Here is a 20536-nt window from a genome sequence, read left to right as displayed (position 1 = left end):
AATTTTGATCTAGAAAAATATATCTGATTCTTTGTTACTTTAAAATTGTATCATCACTAGAACCAATTACCTTAAAAGCTTAGTATAGCTGTAGTTAGGTAACTGAATATTAAGTTTTTTAAACTAATTTTAAAGTAAAGTACATGCGTCCAGAGCGATTTGTTCCTAAAATAGTTCTGTAAAAGCTTCAGTATAAGACACGGTTTATTATTCGAACACTGTCCTTTTATGCTGAGTTTCATTTTTCGCTGTTTTCCTAATGTCTCAATATTGCCGTTTGTTTAATTAATTGAACAAAAATCATAGGGGTAAGAGTCGGTTTTACAGACATGCATTTGACGTATGCGTGGACATTATTGACAAAGGTGTAGATAAACAATTTTAAAAAGTCAAACTGTATGACTTAAAATAAGAAATATATTGTTCATTCAAAGATATTTAACCTGTCTCCGTGAAAAAAAAACGTAGATGCGTCGATAACCTTTTAAAATTTACACTTTTACCATTTTCTTGTTTCTCGCTACATGCAAAGGCAATGTTTTATTAGTGATACTACATAAGTAAGAATGTCCTTGATGCAAGATGTTCAATATTGCTTTGATATGATTCATGAACTTTCAATGAACCTTTGATATTAAACATCTTAGTTGGTAATTTGAATCAAATGCATATTTTTTTTAAAGATAACATCAAATACATGTAGCATGCACTTGAGTGAGATTCTGACACAAAAAAGTTTTATACATATAAATTGCATTTTATTAAACCAAGCCAGATTTTTGAATGCAAACAAAATTCGCCCGTTTATAACTTCCAAAGATTAAATCATAAACATGAAGTTAATACTTGAAGAAATCATTACAATGTGTAACGGAAAACTGTTTAAAGTATGGTTCTTAATTAACATCAATTATAAACATTTCTTAATTAACATAAACTATATAAATATCTTTGAAGAAAATTGTATACGAGTTATCATTCTTTCATTGGAATTGTCGATCTAAAAATCGCCCCATTGCTTTTTTGATTAAATATTTGAGTACATTGAATAACATTTAAAAAAAAAACTTTTTCTGTGTTTTACTTTTATTTAAGACTGAGAAAATTAAAAAGATTACTTGAAGAATCTCAGAATTTCCTCAATTACTATTAACTTTAATTATGGATTGTTAACTTTCGTCCAAAACTTTGCAAAATTTTTATTGATCCAGTAACATGTATCTGATACTTTGTAACATTAGAATGGTATCCTCACAAGGACCAATTATCTTATTTGACAAATCTGCAATCTGTCAAATACTAGGAAAATGAAAATTTCCATGTATCTGACTCATTAAGTAAGCCAAAAAACAAAACAAAACACACACAAAAACAAGATTTCAAACACGATTTAGAGAACTATGGATATATTATTCTCTGTTCAAGATGTTTATGTAATAGTCAATATAAATTATCTACAACAAATTTATTTCATGATTGTACATTTATAGCGATGTAACTTTGTTTCAATTAATCAATAATGTACACAGGTACATGTATATGTCAACTATTATTGACCAGCAATGGTTTTTGTTTTATTCAATCAACGTCATATAGGCCTACATCAAAACATATTTCATTGATATATAAATCCATTCATGCGTCACTGATGCTCCCAGTACACCAATAGGAGGGTACCAAAGTAGTTTTTTATCATTATTGAATACCTTCCATTTAATTGGTCCAAAGCAAATTGGTCTTACAACAGTTCTTTAAAAGCTTCGATATTAGACACTTTTAACTATCCGAACATTGTCCTTTTATGCTGAGTTTTTCATTGTTTTTTAAAATTATCTTTTTAAAAAAATAAAGGGTTAAGAGTCGATTTGATTTGACAGACATTCATTTAATGTGTTCTTGTTTAATAAATAGAGACGCAGAAGGAATATTCCAAAGACTCATAATAAGTGAAATATTTTTCATCCAAAAGTTTTTTAATTTGTCTCAGTGAAAAACGTTGAAGGCGATTCTCTCTCTCTCTCTCTCTCTCTCTCTCGATCGATCGATCGATCGAGAGAGAGAGAATCAACGCCAATTACCTTTTATAATCAACACTTACCATTTTCACAATATTTGGCATATGTTGAATACTTACATGATAGAATAATTAGAAATAAAATTGTCCTTGATGCAAGATTTTCAAGATTTGTTTTTATCAAAACAATTAACTATGGTGGAACTATGTGTACTTAACACCTTAATTGTTAATTTAAATCAATAGCACATTTATATTACAAATAACAACGAAACATGTAGCATGCACTCTGAGAGAGATTCTGCAAAAAAGTTTTATATAGAAGTAGTGGTTTTTATTCAGCTAATCCAGATTTTCAAATGCCAACGAGATTTGCTGGATAAAAACTCAAATAGATTAAATCATGTAGCTAATCACCGGAAAAAGCATCATTATGTGAAGCGAAAAAGAATTACTGTTTAAAATTATGTGTTACTAACATTTATGAAATAAATATGTTTTAAGAAAATTGTATACGAGTAGTCATTCTCTTTTTGGAATTGAAACCGTTCTTAAAATTGTCCAATTGTGTTTTTTTATTTTGATATTCTTTTTATCTGAACATTAACAATTACAAAAAACCTTATTTTTGAAATATATTTTGTTCAAACATGATACATTGCCATGCCGTGTTTACGTAACTTGTTTAAAACTGGACATAGTTCAGATTGATAACGTGTTTCATTAAAATTATAAACTTAAGTAATAGTGACTGAAAACAGTAGTATTACTAACGCGTGGTAGGACAAAATGAAAGGGAAATTTTACATTTTTACTGATATTTTCACTGATATTGACACGCAACCAAATACAAGTCTTGAAATATAAAAAACCTTCAATACCTTAGCTCGGCGCAAAAGGTTTATGAGCAAGGACACAGAAGAATATTTACGGTGTCTCCCGGGACAAAAGCTTAATGTGTCATTAAAAGCAGTAGGAAAATATCTTCCATCTTTATTTAAGGAATAAGGAATCATTCTTTGAGTATTATGAGATGATAATTTCAGTTGGGGCGTGGTCAAATCCAATAAAGTCTGAAGAACTTAATGATGGATTTGATCATGTCCCAACCAAAAATATCACCTCATAATATTCAAAGAATGATTCCTTTAGTCTATCCCAAGATACCTATGCTGCATATTTGAACGATTTTTAATAAAAATACACATACCTGTGACAGAAGTGCTATTGAAATCGATGAAAGGGAAAATTTCCAAGATAGCTCCATTCATACATTATCATTTTTCCCTCGTAAAAATTCACAGGAACGAAAACAGATTTCTTACGGAGATTTATAATGGTGAATGTTGACATCTTTTCTCCATTCGGAATACACTCGGAATACATCGTACAATTTTTCAACGTTATCATCCGGGCTTGCTGCAATACAAATTCCCCGTAGACATCACAATTTTTAGCATTGTATTGAAACCTGATAAGCTATCAGGGGCGTTTCGACTGAGAAATCTTGAAAATTTTTCATACTTTTGAATGAACATCGTTTGAACCCTGAGGTATTAATAAATATCAAGCAATTAGGCAAAATGTGAATCCAGGATATCTTGGGACAGAGTATAAATACATTTATATAATTTTCAGCCATTGTACGATTAAATGTTAAAATATAAATAAGCAAACCCCGCTGGCGCCCCAGTTATACGTCATTTGAAGTTATTGGACTGTATAATAAACATTGATACGTAGTGTTATTACAGTCAAAGACACTAAAAATGTAAATATTTTACATACATGCATAATGACCGGACCCTTTTTCACAAGGAAGAAAATCCGCAATCCGTGTAATTCAAGGAGAACAAGAACGAGTATACATTAGAATACTAAACTTCAATGAAGAGAACAAAGTAATAACATGCATATTTATATCTTTATTATTCCGAAAGTATATTCAATTGAAATGGAAAAAAAAATCTGTTTTAAGACATATTTCTCATCGTCCTTTTGTAAGCATGCGTTGTCATTATTTTTTCAACTCCTTCATGTTAAATTTGGTGAAGTCATTTGGGTTTTTTAATGCTATTCTTTGTTCAGTTTGAACAAAATTTAGCCCCAGTAAGCATTATAAATAGTACATATTTTGCTTCGGACATATCGCATTTATCAAAGTAAAACACTTGTTTTTGACATTTATGATGTTTTATTTCATTTTTTTAACATACGCTACAAATAAACACTAAATCTTGCTTTGTTATTGAAAAGCATGTAATACATTTTAAAAAAAATACATGATCAGTAGAGTCAAATAAAAAAAACACTTTTGTGATCCACTGTACTCGCCGTCTGAGGCTTGGAAAAGAGTCTCTGCATCCTTAATGTTCTGCTGTAATCCTCAGAATTGAATAATTTCTTTCATAATTGAAATACAATTTCCCACTCAAATCATCCGATTATTTACAATGTTCATTGCAAATCTGCATTTAAAAGTCTACTGGATAAGTCTTTAATGCATTCTTCCCACTCAGGATGACATCTGCCCTTTGCAACTTCTACTTAGGCGTGAATGCTCCAGAACGTTGTTCATCAAGATTGGATGGGTGGTCAGATCGCATGGTCCTGTGCAGATTAAAGCTGGTTTGAGGCTGGTTTGCGTAAAGCAATGATCGTCGTCATTAATGTCAACCAACTGGCAAGAGAACGATTTTGGAAGAACGATTGCCATTATAACTCTTCGTGGAAAGAAGAACAAGTGCAGTAAAGATCGAACAGACTGATTCTACATTTATAGAGAGTCATCAATTAGCACGTACTGGGAGATGTTATATCATTGGTATCTTTATATATCAAACATTTACTCCTACTTGTACAGAAGGAGTTTTCACAAGTACAAGCAAACATTATTTTACTGGATATCAAATTTATGTAAAAAATAGTCAATTCGATTCACTGGAAAAATATGAACATTAGTGGAAAATAAACTGTAATTCAAAAGTTTTAAGTGTGCATGTTGAATCTTTGCGACACATACATAACCATTTTATGTTATTTTGTGTGTGCATTTGGTTTGCCTTTCCTTATATTATCATTTGTAGAGGGTGCTCATGTGACATTCCAAAAAAAAAGAACATTGGCTGCACTGTCTCTGAAAAGGACTTAATTACAGAGCTATATCATTTGGACACAAGAAATTCAGTCACTTTTTTTTTTTTTAGAGTTTTATGTTTTTTAATGACTTGTTTATTCTAACTAGTTTATTTCAAGGACGTAAACATAATAATTCATTCAATGGCAATTTAATGATCAGATACAATAATCAGTATGAATACGAGCTTTGTACAAAGTTCAGGTTTGAAAAGAGAATTTAGCTTTTACCTCTATTAACAGTTAAGAAAAACTGTAAAACTTTCTCTTTAAACATTGTATTTTTTCAAATTATTGCTAAGTTTTAACAAAAAAAAAAATAACCGATAGTTACCTTATTAGAAACTTAACCTTTTGAAATAAAAACAAACCAGGTTTGATGTTACATGTAAGTATTGTATTTTGGATTAGTAACAGTGAGGGTTGAGGTTTTTTTATGATCATTACACCCGTTCAGAAAAAAGGAAGAAAAACATCTATTATGTAGATAATAGCATTTATGGCGATACAGTTGTTTTTTGTATTATTAGTTATTGCTTTTGAACACTGGTGAGATACCCCATGTTGAGCCACACATATCTTAGCCTCATCGATAGTAGCCTTGACCGATGGGAATCTGATAAAGAACCGCATGCTTTCATTCTGATTCCTTACACCGATCTAGAAACACGATTTTACGCACTGGAAATTTTGTTTGAATATTATTCGTTTTTAAAGAAAGAAATGTAAGTTACATGGTTTTTTCTACACTACTGGCTCAAAAATTACTAAAAGTGTTATTTTTTACTGATAATTTCTGATATTTACTGATATTGTACTGTTAGTGCTGAGAATTGCTGATATTTACTGATGATTTTACTGCTGTTACTGATAATTGCTGTTGGTTCTGATATTTACTGATATTTACTGATGCTTTTGCTGTGAGCTCTGATAATTACTGAGATTTACTTTTGGTACTGAGAATTGCTGATATAATTACTGAGAATTACAGGCAGGGGATTTTTAAGAGGTTAATTTTAATTACTGTTACATGCAAATTTATTTATTTAAAATTATCGGTAAACAAATACCGGGCATTTTTTAAAAAGAAATATGTAAGATCTAACTAAAGTTTTATCAACAGTAACTTCTTTTTTACAACCACAAAAACTAGATTTGATTATTCTTCTTATAATCTGCTTATTTATTTCAATGCATATTTTTTCTGTTTGTTCTTGTTCTAAGTTTTATTTTAGCTGATTAACACAATTCAGCACATAAATAAATGAATGTAGAAATTGCAGAATTGCTATATATCCCATCCCCGTGCGACAATCTTCTTGATACTACAGTGTTACATTGTATATATAGAACAATCCATAGTAAAAAAAAATTTAACCACTTTATGTAATTGTGGTTATTTAATTTAATGATTCTAAATTTTGAGCGATCAACTCTTTAATTGAACCGTGTTAAATATTTAAAAATTTGTAAACTTAATATTTTTTTATCCCGGCCTTAATCACTAATTTTGTTTTCAAAATAAAATCAAACACTTTTGTTTCACATTGTATTTCCCGGCCATTTATATTTGTTTATTCTGAGGCTGCAAGACATATACACAGGTGGTCAATTTTCACACCTTGCCACGGTCACTCTGTCGTGTATATATTGTGAGCGTTGTCCGTTAGTTCTGAGGGTTTTCTTGATCCCAGACATACAAAAGAATCTTTTCAGCGACTGCCAGACATATAAATAGGTGGTCAATTTTCACACCTTGCCGTGGTAACCCTGTCGTGTGTATAGTCTGAGTGCTCTCTGTTAGTTCTGAGGTTTTTCCTAATTCCAGACATACACAATATTTTTTTCTGCTTCCTTTTAGGCGTGGAGATTAAATATCTAAGCGTTCATAGATTAAGGAAAATCAGTTAAATTGTGTGTCTTATTTTCAAAATTATATAGCCGCTGGTCATATAACCGCATACAAGTGCATGAATAAAGTATTAATGAGAGAGAGAGAGAGAGAGAGAGAGAGAGAGAGAGAGAGAGAGGGGGGGGTTCAATCAAATCACTGTTGCAATCGGTGGTTATGATACTGTAATGGGACATAATCATGCTTATGCCTTTCTGCATTGACGCCTCAAAATACGTTATAATAGATTATCTAAGAGAGAGAGAGAGAGAAAGAGAGAGAGAGAGAGAGAGAGAGAGAGAGAGAGAGAGAGAGAGAGAGAGAGCAGCAGGGTGGGCAGATATACAATAATAGAACTAGATCATGACAACATTACTTAGCCGTGCAACAGAAGATATATTGCATATGTATTAAAAGAGAAAGAGTGAAAGGTCGGACAATAAAAATTATTCTTCGCCGATTGTTACCTATTTGGATTTCAGCAAATGGTAGGAGAGAGAGAGAGAGAGAAAGAGAGAGAGAGAGAGAGATTATTTATCCAACGTTTTTGAATCAATTGAATGCGGAACAAAAAAGGTGATGAATAATGAAAATTATTCTAATACGTTATTTATATTGTTGTCAATAAAAATAATTCTTTTCTCTTTGAATAAATATTCTCAAGATCATGGATTCCTGTATACGGATATTACGTAATGTCATACACAAGGTGCCAGACTGACAATTTACAAGGTTGAGTTGCGACATTCAAACCTCTTGATCTGCTGAAAGTATGTATACTATACCCAGATACTGCCTCGCTAATCTTTCTGTGAAGTAAAACCTCAAAGACATTATAAAGTCCTGACCGGGTATCTCTCTGTTTTGAAAAGAAAAATAATCATGTTAAGAATTTTGGGGTTTTTCATTGTTGAAAAAAAAATGTCCATCGCATTTAGAAATTAAAATTTTTGTGGAGTCTGCCTTAACTTTAAGTACCAATTTTTGACCGGCTTTCTAATATTGTCTAAAATGTGATCTGTGAGTTTCCGAAGTTAAAAAGAAGCTAAATTTCAAATAAATAAAACTTAAGAATATATAATTAAATAAATTGTGTTAAATCTGAAATATGTGTTATTCAATAATTAAAAGACAATGTTTTGGGCCTTAAAATATTCTCAGTAATTATTAGCAATTCTCAGTACCAACAGTAAATCTCAGTAAATCTCAGTAATTATCAGAGCTCACAGCAAAAGCATCAGTAAATATCAGAACCAACAGCAATTATCAGTAACAGCAGTAAAATTATCAGTAAATATCAGCAATTCTCAGCACTAACAGTACAATATCAGTAAATATCAGAAATTATCAGTAAAAAATGGCACTTACAGTACTTTTTAGAGCCAGTAGTGCTACTGACTTATTTAATTGTGGACGTATTTGTGGTCTTTTCGTTGGTTGTATCATTGGAAAGTACTTTGTTTAAAATTTATCGTGGAAGAATCTGGGATAAGTATGGCGGCGGGTCCAACATGTTTAGCAGTTATAGTGGGATATTCTTACGTGCGACGTTCAGGAGTGTTTGCGGTTGATAATAACATCTCAAACTTACGTTTGGACAGAGAACAGTTTTCTGTGGAAATTCGAGGAAAAGGGGGCCTGTGTTTACAGTATCTTCATCATGATGCAACTATTGTGCAATTCCAACAAGCCCCTGATATACGTTTTTTTTTTACAAATAGGCGAAAATGACATGAAAATTGAAACAGTGTATTTCCTAAAATATTCTATAAAATAATTGCACTCTAACAATACAATTGGGAATTTCAGATTAATTTAAACGTGCAGTGATTATTCATCGCAGTTTTAGTAAATGTTTACATCCACAACACTATATACAAGCCTAATATGTTTTTTTAATGGATGCAATGAAAAAATTCAAAAGAAAAATAATTTAGTGACTGAATATTTTTTTTTCAAAGTAAGTCAGCCATCCACGGTGAAGAAAGATCAGTGCAACGGTTTTTTTAAAGCATAGGACTTATCATCCTACGTGGGTCAGTAATGAACATAGAGAGAGCAATCTGAATGTGTCGATATTTCGTAGCAATGTAAAAAATAATTTTGAGTTAAGCATGTGTCAAATTTAAAAAAAAATTGATTTTAAGTGTTGAAAAAGTATTTAGAAATAAACATCAAAGTGTTCCTGGGTTAAAATTATTTTTCAATCGTGAGGCTAGAGTCATAAGATGGGAGTGGGTGTCTTTTTCGTACTTAACAAGCACTATCTATGAAGTGTTAACTAGCATAATGTTTCAGTGCATATTTTATGTAAAAGCAATAAAATATCAGATATATTCATAAAGTAATTACAAAATATAATCAAGCCAGTCATAGATGATTCCTTGTGTATGTTTGATCCATCCTTTTATGAAACATCATTTATTTTTAATGAAGTATTTGAACGAGTTATGAGTAAACTAAAACACCTACATTACATTAGATTTGCCTTTCTAATAGTTATTAAAGCAGTATTCTTTACAAATTGAATGGAAAAAAAACAAAAACAAAAAAAAAAATAACATTTCAAGACAACATTATGCCAAAAAAGTATACATATCAAATATATCAAATAATGAAATTTGGGACAAAAATTATAATTTTTAAAAACTTTATTATTTGACAGATGAATCCGAAGTTGTGAAGTTTGGTTCACAAGCCCACTGAACCACTGCGCTGATAAATTAAATAAATCGCCCAGGCATTTTCGTCAAAGCTCGAAATCCTTGCCGTCGCTTAGCGCTTGTGAGCTGCGATCGCACTATAAACTAAAAATTTGATAAACTATTGATATTTGAAAAATTAGTTGTTGATAATACATTCATGCAAAAGTACATTAACATCCAGGATTACAATAGCATTCCTATTGAGTGGGAGTCGCCAAAAAAGTTATATGCACATGTACGTTCATGTATTGATTTTTTTCCCAAGAAAAATAGACTGTGAAAAACTGAAGAAAAATCGACAGTTTTTAACATCATTAGATCATGTATTCTATTTTTTAACAAAACTAGTATTACAATTAGCGAAAAGTGATAATGTTTGAACGAATTCATTTTTCAAATTTTATCATAAAAATGAGTATCGTATTTATTCAAAAGATTAAATATTCGTTGTTTTTAAATTACTTTTTTAACTATGGCTCGTCGTTTATAGTTTTATTTATTTTGGACACATTTATATATGCAACCATATTTCATTGCTATCCTTAATTTAACATCTATTCTTTTTTGACACATTTAGATTAATAAACACGTTTCCTTACAAGAGACTACAGAGTGGCAAGAACGTTCAGATGTGTGTGAACTTATCTATGACGTCACAATGATAATAGAAAAAGCTTTTCATTTGATGATTGAATTATTATAAACATTAAAAACATGTACGAAGTATGTAATGCAAGAACATCAACTTTTGCTCACACTATAGTGACAGATGTATTTAACTTTTTCTGAATGAGCATTAATATGTTAAATTGCTATTTGAACAAAACGGCATTGCAGTCAAACTCAAATCAGTAAAGATACAGTAGTTTACCACAAACGAATTCGCAACATTGCCGACGTTCAATGAGATCTCGTCATCCCCTAAAATATTTGGACCAACTATTTTAACAATAAAGGAAAAATGACTAATCAGCCATATATAGTTCTTTGCATAAGATGGCTTTCCTTTGGTATAAAATAATCTGAGAATTTTCTTCGTTTAGCGACGTACAATCTTCTTCTTTAATATAAAGGGAGGCTACTTGATACATGTATGTCACTCAAAATTCAAATGTCATTTTTCGACCTTTGTTTATGTGGAAGCAATATTTGGTATAGATTTGAAATTAATGAATGAAAGTTATGCATGCATACAATTCTGCTCTGTTTGATTGGACGTAGAATTCTTGTTATCTTTTTAGATAGAGTATCGGTTATTTGTATCAGTGACGAACAATGACAGCTGAGAAAGTCTACTTACGATTTGATTTAGTAGACTAGAATCTTGTTTTGCAGTAAATCAATATTTTCTACTCTTAACACGTATGTTTCCTTTTATTTCTTAGGAAATCGGTATGGGATTCATTCATTTCGCGGTTCCTTTTTCAAAAACTTTTAACTGAGTAACGATTACATCATTACTCCTTTTTCAATGTTTTAAGATTTACCTCACAGGTTTTCTAATTATTCCGATCATTCTTTAGTTTTATGCATGCATGATCCAACATCTGACATCTGTATAAACATCGTTTCTTCATTCCAAAAATTTTTCAACAGTTTGGTGCCACGTTGGCTTGCAGACGATAATTGTTAACTTAAGGGAAATGACTATAAATTAATTTGGCAAAAGCAGACTTTTTTACAAATCATTGTAAAAATTTTACATTTTGGTTATCGTAGAAAATAAGCTTTTTTACTTTTTTACAATCTACCTTACATAAAAATGATGTACAGACACCCTGTTTGAACTCAGTTATGGCACGCAATTGCGTACATTGTGTTGAGCAAAAAGATTAGATTCAACACAAAAAATTTGACGCCAACCAGCTAAATCAGGTTAAAATAATTAATAAGTATGTAGTTGTTGATTCTAATATTGTTTGACAAGTTCTAAAAGTTCTCTCTAACACATTCCTTACAACTTTAATAATCACTGACAAACTCTACAAATATATTATATATCAATTTTGTTTAATACTGCATAAAACATTTTTTTTCATTACAATCATACAAAAAGGTTCTCTTTTATTTTTAGATATAGGATGTTTAATGAGACAAAATGTCTGATTTTCTTGATAATTGTGTTTTAAGGCCTACAGACTAGATATAGATCATGAATAATGGCCTCAGATGTCATTTATTTTGTTCAGTTTAACGAATTTCAAAGTCTCAAGCATTTATGATCATGTTTTAATCATTTGAAATGAAAATTTCATTATTTTTTGCATATTAGAGAAACTTAGTTGCATTATTTCATGAAACCTGCAGACAATTGCTACCAATCGTATTTCTGTCGGTAGGTCCAACATCAAATGTGTTGCCCCACTCTCATCTAACAATCCGTTGTTGCATTGTATACCAAACACTCCAGGTGTAAGTAACATTATAAGTATCTCACAGTCTTTCATATTACACCGCTGTTCTTGACCATCTTCGTTTAGTCGTGTTTGGACGAAAAATAAATAGCTTTGACTTTGTGTTGGACGTTCAGCCTGGCCAACATCGAATTTATTAGACGAGTTGAATGAACACTTCTCTTATTGAAATATTTGGCATTAATGACTGCTCAGAATATTTAAATAACAATAAATTTTGTATTCCTTTTACTGATCAACATATTGTCTTATTTAACATTTATTTCAATATAAAATTTGTTAATTTGATAACAGTCCATAAATGCATTTTCCTTGCCGTTAATGTTGATACATGTATTAATGATTAAAGCCTCAGGCCTTATTTTTGTTAAGCAACGAGGGAACTCTTAATTAAAGCACATGAAAATGTGTCTTTTTTGTTAACATTTTGTGGTGGATTTTTGGATTCATTTCCTTGAAATTGTGTAAATTGTGAAAAATTATAAAACTGATAGTGAAAGTCGGGGATACAAAAGTTCTAGAAATTAGTACATTAAGCAATTCCAAATCTTCCGTGTAACTTGTCATTTGTTTTTAAACTGGAAATCCAAATGTCTAACGTGTTAAGCATTCCGATGTAAAACGTAACATCAATATAATTACACCCTGCAAGTATTGCGCATATTTTGTTTAAACGCACTACTTTTGCTCTCTTACCGATTCTGTTATTTAAAAACAAAGCAGAATCACCCTTTCATTTTGAGGGGTGCGGCTATTGTTCATTACTATCCTCTGTCAATGAAATGGATCAACTTGATATATTACTGTACTTAGCCAGAAACAAATCTTATAAGTAATGATAAATACAATAACAGATTAATCAAATATACTTCAATATACTCCAAATTATATCAAACATATATCCCAGAAGTAATGTATATACAACAAAAGATTTTGAAAACGTATCATAAAACTGTGCAAATGTATATACATCATAGAATTGCATTAAGTAAATTAGTACACATCAAAGGTATTGTCATTTTAACAGTTTATTTTAAATGACATGTGGATTTTTCTAAATGATATGCAAGGATGACAGAATTCTGCATGGTTACTTAAAGTTTTATCCAAGTAGTGGTGTATGGATTCAACTGTATATATCAATTCCAATGTTCCATTATAAGAATACAAAATAACATAACATTATGTACAAATGGTTTGCTATCACCATGCATTCGGAACTTGTCTAGACATAGATTATTTCTTTATGGTGTAGGACAAACATTCAACATGCATAAAGGAAAAATATCACTTATTTCTATCGGGCCTTTCCGGTTGTCGGAAAACAAAACCTAAGGTCTATCGTAGGCGTCAATGGTAATACCCTCTTTGCAACATTTTAAAATCAATACGAGGCGATGATATATTGGCTGGGGTATGCTACTTAACTTTGTTTATTCCGGTAAAATACCATAACATATTCAACCTGAAACCTGTTACAATTTTAAACAACTAGACAATGCATAAACGATGGAAAAGCAACTCCATTTTCTACATGTACGTATTTGTATTTGGTCATCTGATAACATTCAAGCACTACAACACACCCGTGAAATGGATAATTTGAAATATTGTATCTAGTACTCACAGTGATGGCATAAATGTATGTAAAAGTTGATCAACTATCACAAAAAAACCCATAAATTATACCAAGAAACTGCTCAAACAAAACAAAATTGAGGTTCAGCGTCTTTCGATATTCGAATAAACCCAGATAGTGTAAAAAAAAAAAACCTCTGTATTGTTCGGCACTACATCACCTCTCGAAGATGGTGAAATAAAATTCAGTCTCCACACGAAACTCACTGATTCTAATCACTGTCTCAAGTCTGCCACCCCTCTTACAGTCTTAGAGGAATTCCTAAAGGATTAACAACCTGAATCAGACGGATCTGATCTTCTGATGAAATCTTTGAAGAACAGAGCAGGATATTTAATTCCTATCGGTGTAATCGAGGCTATAAAGCCCACACAGTGCAATCTGCTATTGATGAGATTGTTGCAAAAGACAGGATTTACATTTTGCAATACAAAGAGAAAGCAGACAAAAGCAGGGTCTCACTTGTTACTACCTATCACCTTGCCCTTAAGAACCTGAACAGCATTGATTTCTTAGAAATATATTCAATCTTTATATTAACGAGCGAATGGTTTCATTTTTCAAAGATTCGCCAATTTCTGCATTTAAACGACCAAGAAACTCAATGAAAATGGTAGTGAGAGCGAGATAAGCCAACCCGTTACCAAATGGTGGTTTTTAAACATGTTCAAAAGTCATATGCCTCCCGTGCTAGCACAACATTGACATACAGTTTTAAAAGCTCAATCAAGGGTCGCACCTACAAGATATTTGGCAACATGTCTTGCCGAACAGACATCTGCATCCATCTCATCGGTTGCAAAGTCAGCTCGAAGTAATACATAGGTGAATCAAATGACTACCGCAGAAGAATCAACAATCACCGCTCCACCATCAAGACCAAAAAAAAACAAGAGCCCGTTGGTAAAAAATTCCATTAATGGCCACAAATGAGATGACATGGCAGTAGTAGTTAATGACCATAATCCTCATTAGACAGACGTAGAGAGGAGAAGCATGGAAAAGGTCTTGATGCAAAGACTGGAATCATTCAGACCTGATGGTATGAACAAACAAGCTGACCTTCTTAATATGCACATCTCATATCTCAGCATCACCTGATACATGTACCCATACAGTAATTTTATCAGATCTGTCAATTACGCCGCTTTTCAGTAACTATTTTCTTTTGTGATTTTATTATCTGTAAAAAAAAGTAAATGTATCATCAACTTTTAAGTTTTGATTTTTTTTTTACCTCTGCATCAAACTCATTATTAACTCGGACGTCAATTTTAATTAGCTAATTAACTCAATCAGGTGTGAAGTTGGCAGTCAATTGATAACTTCAGAGCAATCGACCACATTGTCAACAGATTCTCTAACACTGTAAATCAAAACTGTTTGAAATCTATATATCGCTCTTTTATATAGTTTCCTAGTTGTGTTATGGTTATGTTATATTTTTCAGCAATTTTTTTAAGTGTTATACAATTTTCACATCAGCTATAGTTAATTTCATTACAGGGATCTAATTTCATTTAAAAATTATAACAATTTAGGGGCGTCAATTTCATAAAGTTTGTTTGTATAGAAGTCCTGCAATATCTGAATAAATTGAACTCTACCTAATAATGCATATATTCGTGTTTTGTTATCTTTTTTTTAAATGAAGATGCATTTTTAATTTTTTATACCATTTTTAAATAAAATGTATCTCTTTTTTTATCAATTTTATTTTATTAATCTAAGAATCGTTTCGATTAACAAGTAAATAAAGAAAAACCGTGGGTATATTATATCACAGAAAACAAAATCGAATGGAATTACAGGCAAAAAACTATCTACAGCAAAACGCATATATTTTTACATATAATATATCAGCATGAGCATCAAATACTTTCATTTACCTATTCATTCTTAAATTAAATTACAAGATTACAATTAACAAAAATGAAAGACTGTGGTCTGATATACATGTTTATTTATTTATTGATGAAAGGAATAACAGGTACATGTATATTATTGACAATTTCAACATCGTGGAACACTGCATGTACATAATAAACTGGCGGCGAACAAAAATTACTGGGTGGAAGCTTAAATAATATATACTGTTTGTTTAGTTTGTTCTTTTAACCCATCATCAAATGCTTTAAAGAAATGTTGTTTTTTTTCTTAATTATAAACTTCAAATGGTACACAGTTATTCTTTTTTTTAATATGATGACTGTTCTCGTCATAACATGCAATATGAACCACTTTGATGTCTGTATTGAAATCTTTTAACTATAAAGAAAAACTACAGATGCATCTACTAGAATTCGCCAGTAGATAGCGATGCCTTTGAACCACAATATCGTAAATAGAAATTGGTTTAGAAATCTGGCAACAAAGAGAGCACTGCAGCTTTGTTTATCGCTTTAAAAATTGCAGTTTTAAAATTAAACCTGTGCCCTTTGTTCCTCAATGTTTAAAGTCAAGACAAAATAATTCCATGAATGTCAAGTGAAAAATTCTTCTTTTGATCATTTTCTTTGGCATCTTCATTGATTCAAAATTACACTTCTGATTTAGCAAATATTCATTATTATTTTAAGACAGAGATTAGAGAAATATCATTAATCTTCAAAAGATAAATTTTAGAATGTTGGCTGCTCTTTTATTACTTTATTTTTATTTATTAAAGAGAATAACTACTGCTGCCAAGTTTGATTTCGACAAAGCAGACATTGACCTTGTCGATCATTTAATCCTCTTTAATCATTGACAATATTCATAACACGATATCACTACAATCAATATTTCATTTAAGTAAAACAAAGGTGCATGCACGGAAAACATATGCTTTCACACATAACACCTGCACTGCTGCGGGAGATGGGGGATCATGCTAAGTGTTAATGCCTCGATCGAATGCAATCTATTTATCAATATTTATACACACATGAATGCATTTCGTACAAGGAAATAGTCCACCTTTGGGAAAAAATAAAATGTTGTTTATGTAAAGATAGCAAGGGAGGAAAAGGACAGATAGACTGTCAGACAGAGAGGAATTTTGAAAGATGAGAAAGATAAGATTGCAAGTTGTTTTATAACCATATTAATTTACATTCTGTAAAAATTAGAAAGAGAAATCATAAGGACAAATTACAGATCTTTGTGTATGGAAGATGTTCATTTACCATGCTAACGCCCAATGAATGGAATCATTTCATATGCTGTTACGTTTGGCTTGTTTCTGTGTAATTCCATTACGTAAAAATATTAACCATGATTCGAAAAAAAGAAAATAAGTGTCCGTTAAAGAAAGAGAGAAAACAAATTAATTGGAACTTTCAAATCGGTACAATACCAATCAGTCCCAACTTAACACCAGAGTAGACCCAATCTAAACGCTGAGTTTACTTTCGGGGTTTACTTTTGGTTTATCCTGGGTCTGCTTTTTGAAAATTTGTATCCAAGCTGGGTTTACTTTGGGTCCACTTGGGATTTACTCGTAGTTTGCTTTTGGGGTCCACTTTATGCCCTGAAGTCTAAAGCAGACAAATCTTCATCTTACTACCTGTAATTCCTGCCCATTGAATATTCCAAATAAACGTGTAGCGTCTGCTTTTAGGGGTATACGTCTGATTGAAATTTACTCGCTGTGTCTATGCTTTGTTTACTTTGGGTTAACTCTGGGTTTATTCTGGGTCCACTCTAGTAAACCCGGGGTAAACCAAGAGTAAACCACGGAAGTTAACCCACGGTTTAGGTGGGGTTTACTTTGTGTTAGGTTGGGTCTGATCGGCACTGTTTTTTTATACATGTACCTAACTATGTTACATTATTACGCACAAATATTGTTAATATGATAAAAAAAAAACTATCTCTCAATTCATTTCTTAATATTGTAAATCTAAAAAAAATGCATTTGTACCGTTTCTAGTATCTCATTCTTATTTCAAATCGGCTACCATAAATTGCATGAATTGACATGAGGACATTGCACTCTTTTATTATGATTATGTCAACAACATCAAGCCTTTATCAGTTTTATGTTATATTAATCCCCATAACCAGAGAAACGTTTAGTTATTGAGAACATAATCATGCCATGCAATGCTATGGTATGCTACTCTATTGACACAGAATGAAGGAGAATAACTTGGCGGTCGTTCCCCATGTGTAATACAGTAAGGGATTGCACGGTGTAAATACAACTTTCTAGGTTTGTTTACCCATAGTAGTCTACAACAGAGGTCATAGGCAACAACATTTGGAAAATACTGCTCTAGGAAGAAAGTTAAATTGTTTACTTTTCTAACCATAGGTTTGTTCTCTAAAACAAGATTTGTTAACATTTCATATCTTTATACATTGGATTGAGTTTTTTTTGCAATTATTGCCATCATCATGGGCCTCATCTTCCTCATCCGGCTTCCATCATATCCTCAATTATAACAATTTATAGGCATATTTACTTTTTTTAATGTATTATTTGAAAAATTATTATAAGTGGGTTAAATTATTGTTAATGTACAACAGTAAGTTAGATAAACAAAAATTATCAAAAGTTAAAATGACGAGTTTTATAATGAAGTCACAAACGTTTAACGCTGTAAACTAAAACGTCACAAGCGGAAATCAAAGTTAATGCTTGTGCTATTACTGTGGCTCTTCCGTTAATATGAACTTACCCTTAGGATCAGATATGAATTTTAAGGCACAAATCACTAACTGAGTAACGATTTTATCATTACTCCTTTTTTCAATGTTTTAAGATTTTCCTCACAGGTTTTCTAATTATTCCGACCATTCTTTAATGCATGCATGATCCAACATCTGACATCTGTATAACCATCGTTTCTTCATTCCAATAAATTTTCAACAGTTTGGTGCCACGTTGGCTTGCAGACGATAATTGTTAACTTAAGGGAAATTACTATAAAATAATTTGGCAAAAGCAGACTTTTTTTTTTAAAAAATCATCGGAAAAGTTTTACATTTTGGTTATCGTAGAAAATAAGCTTTATTACTTTTTTACAATCTACCTTACATAAAAATGATGTACAGACACCCGGTTTGAAAACTCAGTTATGGCATGCAATTGTGTACATTGTGTTGGTCAAAAAGATAAGATTCCTGATGAATAAAACAATACAGCATGGAATGAAATCTTACTGTTTAATCTTTATTTCAGGTTTTCCTTTTTTTAAATTGCGAATTTTGTGTATTGTATGGTTGTCTTTTTCTTTTGTAATCAATTTTGTGCGCAAAATGACCATTTGTCATTTTGTTAAACGGATTTTGACAGAAAGGTTTGTTAAAGTGACTGAAGGTCAGGGGCCATTTCACCAAAAGGCGTACGCCCATCGTAACAATACACTGGCATAAATCCGGACTCAAGTCAAATATTTGGACTAAAGTCCGTTTCACTAAAAGGCGTAACTTTGCACCCGACGTAAGTTAAGCTAAAATCCTAGTCCTAACCTTTGCTTAAATAAACAAAATAATTTGTTAAACGCTGTTGCTGAGAATAGCATTGCTAACAGGGATTGAGTAATTAAAAAAGGATTTGTAATTGATTGTAATTAATTACATTTTTCAAAGTAATTGAAAGTAATTTGTAATTGAGTCTGTATTTAATTACAAGTAATTGAATGTATTTAAATACATTCCATAAATATTTTGTATTTTCAATTACTTTTCAATTACATCTGAGTTACTTTTTTTACAAGTTTAAAATATAACAAGTTGTCCTATAATGATAAACAGATTTTATACATGTTTGGCATGGACTTTTGTTTATACAATAATTAAATGTCCCATAATGTTTCATATATTTATACAGCATGACACACTGCCCAGTGCAATAGGTAAAGATCTTATTTTGTGGAAGTGTGAACTCCTCTAATACCCAAGAACCCCCATTGATTTTTGACTCAAGGGAGTCGAAATATCTCATTCTTGTGAATTAAAGCAATTATTATTTATAAACTGATATGCTGTACTGCCGAAAGTCGTACTTCCTGAATAAACATAGTTTTAATATGTGAAAAAAAAATAATTTACAATAGAGAAAATATTATTCAAAACCAAAAATGAACTCAATGGTAATTAATGAATTTAATGTTAAAGACAATTTCTTTTAGAAATGTTCAAGAAATCTGATCTAAACTGAACTATACAACCTTTAAAAACATAACCGTACATAAAGCCCTGTATATCTTAATGCTGTTAATTTATGTATATGTTCTCAAGATTAAAAAAAAAAATATAACTAAAGCAATTGATATGTAATTAATTACATTTATCAAAGTAATTGAGAGTAATTTATTACATTTTTAAAAATCATTGTAATTGTAAGTAATTGATAAAATTGTCAATGTATTTGAAAGTAATTTATTTATTAATTACTTTTCAAAGTAATTGACCCCAACTCTGGTTGCTAACCATAATGTTAAAAGTACAATTTATCAGAGATATTTAATTAAATTCGTAGTAAATTAGAATATGATGAGAGTTTTGATATGTTATATCGATTCTTGCATCAAAACTTCCTTATAATGCTTAATTACAGTAATTATATATGGTCTTGCCTTAAACACGCTAAAACAATGTATTGACAAACAGTCGATAATTTTCATTCGATTTTTTGTATTTGATAATTTGATGTACGTTTATATTTTTTAGTTGATTAGATAATGAATACTGAAGAACAAATACATGTATATGTACGATGTACATTTAATGCAAGGGTGTATTTTGTAT

The sequence above is a fragment of the Crassostrea angulata genome, chromosome 9 (assembly GCF_025612915.1).
Source record: "Crassostrea angulata isolate pt1a10 chromosome 9, ASM2561291v2, whole genome shotgun sequence".
Lineage (NCBI taxonomy): Eukaryota > Metazoa > Mollusca > Bivalvia > Ostreida > Ostreidae > Magallana > Magallana angulata.
This window is presented reverse-complemented; position numbering follows the sequence as displayed.